This window comes from Podarcis vaucheri (genome assembly GCF_965113315.1).
Source record: "Podarcis vaucheri genome assembly, chromosome: 17".
In the NCBI taxonomy this organism is placed as follows: domain Eukaryota; kingdom Metazoa; phylum Chordata; class Lepidosauria; order Squamata; family Lacertidae; genus Podarcis; species Podarcis vaucheri.
In genome coordinates this window covers 6,317,348-6,325,641 of record NC_138755.1, presented here as the reverse complement: position 1 = coordinate 6,325,641, position 8,294 = coordinate 6,317,348, and the positions used below count along the sequence as shown (strand labels likewise).

Here is an 8,294-nt window from a genome sequence, read left to right as displayed (position 1 = left end):
CCACACCTGGAGTACTGTGTCCAGTTCTGGGCACCACAATTCAAGAAGGACACTGACAAACTGGAACGTGTCCAGAGGAGACCTGCACTCATAACTCTTCCTCTACCTTTAAAGTAAGTGGAGAAAAGTTACAAGTTAACCCTCAGATAGATCAAAGCAAGAATTTAAGTAACAGAACTAAAAAAAGCGCTTCATTACATTTTTCAGTTGGTTTCACCACCTAACCATTTAAGGCAGTGATGGCAAACCTTTTAGAGACCACGTGCCCAAACTGCAACCCAAAACCCACTTATTTATTGTTAAGTGCCAACACGACAATTTAACATGTAAATCTCATTTTTTCTATTTTCACATTTCCTCTTTATGACTGCTGTTGGAATAAATAATCCTTCATAAAAGTTATTGCATTACATTCTTCATTAAATTATCTTTCCACTGATATATAATCTTATGGTATAACTCAGTGTTTTTTCCGAAAAAAATGTTTAGGGGTACTTTCGTTTTGACTCAAGAAAATCACCGGGTGTGTGTGTGTGCGGAATAAATACAGTTCAAATTGGGAAAAAGAAATACAGTTCAAATTGGGGAACCTGAACACCTAAACCCGGAAATGAGTGTTCCGGTTTTGGAACTTTTTTCGGAAGCTGAAGAGGGCCTGGCTGCGTTCAGGTGGTGCAGGGAGTCTCAGAAGCAGCTCTGGGCTGCTTGCACCTTCCCCAACCCCAGCAACTATTCAGCCTGGCTGCCTTCACGGGGTTGGAGGGATCTGATTTGGAGGGGGGGGCTCCTTTAAACTTCTTCCTTGATGGGAGTGCAGCCGCGAACTCCTCAAGAGAAATTGTGACGGAGCCTGCACGTCCCCAGCTGAGCAGCCCTGATCCTGTTCCCGTGCAAGCAGCAACGCTGCCTAGCGGAGCAGCCCGATTCCACTCCTACTTGCCTGACCCTAACACTTACTCTAATCCTTACCCTAACCCTAACCCTAACCCAGCCCTCCTCTCCACCACACACTTCCTCTACTCCCGGCACAGAAGCTATTGCCCTGCTGGGGCGACAGCATGTGTGCCCTCAGAGAGGGCTCTGAGTGTCCTCTCTGGCATGTGTGCCATAGGTCCACCACCACTGGCCTAGACTGTAAGTCCAAGCACATTCTGGAAATGTCAGAAAACACAACTTCATTTTTTATATATGTGTTTGCATTTCCCACAAGAAATGCAGGCCTGTATATGTGCATTTCTCAGGAAATAAAATAAAAAGGAGGTACAGCAGCTAACATCTTGCACACAGGCCATGTTTCACATTCATTGCAACACAACGGCTACTGAAGAAAAAGTGTCCACAGTGCACCGTTCTCATAGCCTGGAGGGCTGAAATTCTTCTTCAAGGAGCTCCTCTACTGTCACATTCTCATAAGCCGGAGGAGGTGTGAGGGGTTCCAGGCGTTCCGCCCGCTCTTCAACACCTTTGACTTCATGGGTACCCGACACAAATCTGCAGTTTGGGCAGTATGAGCAACCTGAGGCGGAACCTGGACTGTAGATCTGCCTCTGAGGCAGCCGTGTGCCTGGTGCCACCGAAACACTGAACGCCTCAACCACAGTCTCTCCGTGGGCAGGAGGCTCAGTGACCACGCTGCACAGAGGGGACTCCGCTGGGGTTGTTCCTGGTCTGGATGTGATGGTCCAGGTGGTGGGTCCCAATAAGTAGCCGGTAGTCACCACCTCCTCATATGCTGGTACCTCATAGGCCTCCTTGTCTATGCTGGTAAAAGAGAGGGGAAGTAGTTAAAAACATTAATCCTCATAACAGGTCCATACTTCCACAAAGGAGGATTATCTGTGCTATCAAGAAACAAGGCAGGATGTCAGGGAACTGCCATCAGAGGCAAGAGGAGAGGTAAGATGCTCCAATGATGCAGGGGAGGGAACTAGCAAGGAGAGAGAGAGAGCTTCCGCTGGGGAAGGAAATCCAGGGGACACCAGGGAGAAAGGGGAGGCTGAGAGTACTGCGGAGGGGAGGCTCCGAGACTCTTCCAGTGAGATCAGCGGAGAGAGCACAGGACCTCCGCTTGGCACGCCTACGCTGCGCAGAAAGCTTCCGCGCAGAGAATCTAGGAGGAGACTTGGAGTCAAGGAATTTTTATGTTGGAAGAAGTTTAGGAAACGCCCACTGACGGATTCTGCCAGTGACTGAGACAGTTGCGTTGTAAGTGCTGTCAAACCAGGGAAAGGTTTAGCTATACAACCAGCTTGGAGCAGTTTGCAGTTTACGCACAAGCAACCCCAATTCCCATTACACATGATAACTACCATATTCAAGCAATGGGATCATCAGGTGCATTCTGCTATCTGGTCCCCACAATCGCAGGCCTCATCTGCACCATGCATTTAATACACTATGATACCAGATGTGTGTGGTGTAAATAATAAAATTTATATGACTATTAAACAGTGAGGGCTTGCCCCAAAAGATTTCTGGGAACTGTTGAGGCATCTGATCAAGGCCTGTATTTTAAAATGAGCTTAAATATATATTTGCAAATGTTTGTATGTTTCATGCCAGGCAGAAACCAGCTGGCTAAGTACTATGGCAGTTGTTTATCTTCCTGCTCTCCTGAACAAGGGCCCCCCTGATTTATAGCAGTAGCAAGAGACAAGTTTCTAAAAGTTGTAAAAGGGAATTACAGGCTGGGAGCAAAGGTTATACTGACCCTACATATCTTTTGAAGCTGTTTTTACTGAGTTCCTTTTTTACTTTGCAAAGGCCTTTTCTTCTAAAAAGCTATCTATGTTATGTATGAGATTTGTTGGCTTAATGTAATTATGCAAAGGATTTAGAAAGTAAGAAATGTTAGATTCTTATGTTAGATTCTTATTTAATTTATGGTGTGTGAGAATGTGAACCCAAGATCTCTGTTTAGATGGAATTTAATACCATGAGCCATTTGTTTTAGCCATTTGTTTTGGAAAGCAGGGGCAACAGGGGCAAAAGGTGATCTGGTAATTAAGGTGCCTTGTCAAGGCAAATGTAAGATATATGGCTACTTGTCTGCCATTTATGGATAGAAGGAAATATAGCTCTTTGTCTCCCATAAAAGGTAATAGGAAATGGGTGTATCTTTTATGATTGGTTCTAGCAAACAGCCAATAGGAATTTCAACCAGGCTGATTGGACAGAGGCAGCCAAAGGAGGAGCAAGGGGGCTGGGCTGAGGAAATATAAGTGCTGGCCATCAGGGCTGGGGGGGGCAGAGCTTTTGGTAACCATATACCACTGTGCCTATCATTTATTTGTCTGACAAATAAATTATTATTTTAATTTCTCTATTGCTGCGTTGAATATTTCATTCCAGCTAAGCGTTAACCACAAGCAGGGTGCTACTGTAACTTGCCAAAAGAGCTCGTAGGGGACTCCTACTCCTTTCACCAGAGCTACAGTTTCCAAAGTTCGCTGTGGAGAAGGAGTGACCATTAAACCTACTGTAGAATCTGAGAGACTTTAAGGGTGCTTCCAGATAGAATCCCACCCCAAAATATTGGAAAATTCAAGCTGCACAATTGTAGTCGATTGGTAGGTCTTGCGCAACAACCTTCTTCTCCAAAAGATTGGATTTTCAGCGATAAGTGAAGGGATGGTATAATGCAGTGCTTTTTTTCTTTAAAAATGTTTAGGGGTACTCTCATTTTGATTCAAGAAAATCACCATTTTATAGTTCAAATCAGGAAAAATAAATACAGTAAATTAACAAATTTACTGAGGACGAGATGGTTGGACAGTGTTCTCGAAGCCACAAACATGAGTCTGACCAAACTGCGGGAGGCAGTGGAAGACAGGAGTGCCTGGCGTGCTCTGGTCCATGGGGACACGAAGAGTCGGACACAACTAAACGACTAAACAACAAACAACAAATTAACAAAAGTACATTGATTCACAAAAGGTTAAGAGGTATGAATACCCCTGCGTCCCCCCAGAAAAAAAGCACCGGGATAATGCATTGGAAAATGTGGTACAAATGCCATCTAACCTCTCTGCAAATATTGTCAGTATCTTTTAACTCAGTTGATGGGGACTCCTTTGCTCTTCCCCCTGGCTTTCTTGAAGTTGGTTCAGATGCAATGCCAACCCATGGTTTACATTGCTTTTAACAACCAGCCACAAGCAGTTTTGTTAATGTGATCCTGCAGTTCTCCACTGGGAATATTTCACATAATGCATGATTTGATTCACTAACCCAGGAGGAGGTGGTAACTAAGTCAACGGAGAACGGATAAATTACAAGCTATTTGCCACTGCAGTGGTACCTCGGGTTAAGTACTTAATTCGTTCTGGAGGTCTGTTCTTAACCTGAAACTGTTCTTAACCTGAAGCACCACTTTAGCTAATGGGGCCTCCTGCAGCCGCCACGCCACCGGAGCACGATTTCTGTTCTCATTCTGAAGCAAAGTTCTTAACCTGAGGTAATATTTCTGGGTTAGCGGAGGCTGTAACCTGAAGCGTATGTAACCCGAGGTACCACTGTATAGTTAAATAGAATCTCCAGCCATTGTAGCTAAACAGCTAAGAGGTAACATGGTGTATACATATAAATAATTCTTATTATTATTGAATAGGATGTCCCTCTTTTCATCAGAGAAATCTTGGATGGTATATTCTTATGATAGTGTACACAATAAGAAGTGATCCTCTTTCAAACTGCTTCCAGCTCACCAAAAAAAAAAAAAGGCTTGTTATTTCTCTCTGATATTATGTCAGTGGTTATTTACACTTTTCGGAAATTCTTCAAAAACCACAAGATTGGAAGTGGGCAGATGTTGGAGCAATACTACTCAAACGATTGACCAGGACTGCTGTGAACATTTTTGGATATTGATTCAGAAGATTAAGAAGGCTAAAGGAATTAATATTATTATTATTTTTAAATCTGTGTATGGGGATTAATCTAATACATGCTGCCACTTTCAATGACAACTGGGTAGAAATTATTGGAGGAACAAGAACATCTTATTATAGGGAAAGGGAAGAGCATAGATCCCCCCCAAAACTGGCTATGGCAGGATCAGGAGAACCTCCAGAAAAGCACACTGTGGATGAGAGTTTCCTGGCTCCCACTCAATGAAGAATTCGAACTCAGGCTGCAGTGTCTACCAAAATCTTTAATGCTCAGATCAGTGTGATACATGGGCAAAATGCCGTTCAAAGGCACAGCAGGTGCTACACATAGCCAAGCAAGCAAAGACATCGATCCAGGAATGACACATACCCTGGCTTAGGAGCTAACTCTTCTTAAGGCCCCCCAAAAAAATATTTGAGGGGGCCAGGCACCCCCCCAAGTAGATTGGCATTGTCATTTAAATGCGGTGTGCTGTGTCATGTGACTATGTGGGGCAGGGCTTACTGCCCCCCCCATATTTTATTCAAGTTGGCCCCCCAGCAACCCTATTATTAGGAAGTGGGGCCAGCACTAATTTCTCCCCCATGCGCAATGATCCCATGATGAAAACAAACACATTTGTATCCACTGTATTACTGCGCCGAGGGACTTTTTTCTGTGTCCTTATGACTGACAGGTGGTGGAAGGAGCGAGCCAGAGTCTAGTGAGTGAGACTGTCCCTGGCTATAATACTGGTTTTAGCCCTCTCACTGGTCAGAGCTGAAGTTGTTATTTACAACTTTAAAAAGAGATACAACAAATGTTCACTTGTGATCTCCCTAGTTGGCAAGTTTAAATATTGCTTATAGATAGATAGATAGATAGATAGATAGATAGATAGATAGACAGATAGATAGAAATCTTAATTCAGTAACTCCCTAAAATTGTTAGGAGACGCAATACACTTTAAATTAAAGGGAAACTGAAAGTAAATAGAAGACCAACAACGAATTAATCCTAATAAAGCAGGGAGAGTAAATTGTGGACAGATGATGGACTTTGAGAAAGCCCCCAAAAGAAAGCTTAGCCAAGCAAAATTTAAACTGAAAACTCATAGAAATACCAAAATGAAGATTTTAAAGAGAATCAAGAAAAGCAGATACACCTGATGACTAGAAAAGACAAATGAAAGAATGTGAGGGGCGAAATCAAGTTTATTTCCCTTTCGACCAACTAGTCTTTGGATGTACAAAGGAGCAGAGGAAAGGGTGGGTGGATATGAAGTCTGCTTCAAGAAGAGTGAAGAATAATTGCAGAAAATAGAAGGCTTTTCTTTTAAAAGGCAACTGGAGAAGCCATTTCATAAAAAGAAGGCTGGTGTTTCTGTTGCCGAAGTTGTTATTATTATTATCATCATTATTTATTTATTTTATATAGCGCCCTATACCTGAAGGTCTGAGGGCAGTTCACATAAAATATCCAATACACAAAAACAACAACCCAATAACGGGTTCCCAGAGCATAGACAACAGGAGTCAGGCTATCCCTGGTCCAGATAGGGGCATAGCTGGGCCACCAGCCGAAGCTGATGGAAGGCTCTCCAGGTCACTTGTCTCTCGACAGAGGTACAGGGCGACCAAGGCAGTTTCAGTGCCAAAAGCAGGCCTAAACCCTGATGGAAGTGGACCCAGAAAATCAGCAGCTTCTTCCAAGAGCACCTGGATCTGGTCTGCAACCACTCGCTCCAGAACCTCGCTCCAGAAGTAAGAAAAACCAAGACTGGGAAGATTTTAACACAGGTAAGACTTAGAAGTGAGATGGGTAGGGGGATCCGGGGGCGAAAGAAAGCTGTGCATGTGAGAAAGAGCAAAGCAGAGGGGCAGAAGACAACATAGCTCCTTTTAATTTCATTTTAGCTCAGGTTGCCTTGTTGACAATAATGCATTGCATTGCATTTGTGATAGCTTCTTGGGGGCTATAGAAAAGTTCCTTCGCTAATGGGCAGAACTTCATTTATTCATAATGTGTCTTCCAAGGAGTAGAATAACAAACCCTCTTGAACACCTGGCTTAAAAGTGGTGGCATTTGGCATATAAAGCTAAGAAGAGGCATTATTATGATTTTGATTATGATTGTGATTGTGATTATTATTGTATTTTAATAATACCCCACCCTTCCTGATTGGAATCAAGGCAACAGAAAAACATTCAGGGAGCCACTTCAGAGTGGTGAATTTAAAAAAATAATGAAAGCGAAGTAGCTATTGATCAAGGAAAGGTATGGAAGCCATTAGGACCAAGAATTGTTTCTGGGAGGGGGAAAAGGGGGGAAATAACTGAGAAAGCCACAAGGAGAAGCATAGCTGTCAGCTTACAAGGAATCCTATTCGGAATAAGGGAATTTCCCTTTAAAAAAGGGAAACATTGACAGCTATGAGGTGAAGCAGTGAAAAGCAAGCAACCAAGGGTGAGAGTATTATACCTAATTGTAGTTACTGGGCAACTGCAAAAGAGGGTCACCAAAATATTGTTCAGTTTTTGTTCCTTCAGATGTGTATAAATCCATACTACTGTTCCTAATGTAGAATTTAGAACACCCATTTTAAGATCTTATGCATCAAACTGCTTCCTTTGTCTGTAACAGTTGCCTGGCTGTTTTAAGTGTGAAAAAGCAAATAAGGCATTTTGAGGGTGAATCTACTGGTGGGAATGGTAGAGACGGCCTGGTAGAGGCGTTGGAGTGAGTAGAGGTTTTGACCATTTGGTCGGCCATTTCTAAGCAAAGAAAGTCCAGCAAACGTTTAAGAACATCCATATCTAGCATCTAGATCAAGGGAAGTAATAGTGCCACTGTATTCTGCTCTGGTCAGACCTCACCTGGAGTACTGTGTCCAGTTCTGGGCACCACAGTTCAAGAAGGACACTGACAAACTGGAACGTGTCCAGAGGAGGGCAACCTAAATGGTCAAAGGCCTGGAAACGATGCCTTATGAGGAACGGCTAAGGGAGCTGGGCAGGTTTAGCCTGGAGAAGAGGAGGTTAAGGGGTGATATGATAGCCATGTTCAAATATATAAAAGGATGTCACATAGAGGAGGGAGAAAGGTTGTTTTCTGCTGCTCCAGAGAAGCGGACACGGAGCAATGGATCCAAACTACAAGAAAGAAGATTCCACCTAAACATTAGGAAGAACTTCCTGACAGTAAGAGCTGTTCGACAGTGGAATTTGCTGCCAAGGAGTGTGGTGGAGTCTCCTACTTTGGAGGTCTTTAAGCAGAGGCTTGACAACCATATGTCAGGAGTGCTCTGATGATGTTTCCTGCTTGGCAGGGGGTTGGACTCGATGGCCCTTGTGGTCTCTTCCAACTCTATGATTCTATGATTCTATATTACTAAACGAAAGGTTGAGCCTTGACCATTTTTTCCT

General features: G+C 43.4%; 1 long non-coding RNA gene across 1 annotated transcript; it reads right to left on the bottom strand.

Moving 5' to 3' along the window:
• Window positions 1–1,275: 1,275 nt before the first annotated feature.
• LOC309522358 lies at window positions 1,276–6,359 on the bottom strand. Its single transcript, XR_014215068.1, has 2 exons — window positions 5,260–6,359; window positions 1,276–1,761 (listed from the first exon to the last, which is right to left on the bottom strand). It is a non-coding gene; the product is annotated as an uncharacterized lncRNA (long non-coding RNA).
• Between the last annotated feature and the right edge of the window lie 1,935 nt (window positions 6,360–8,294).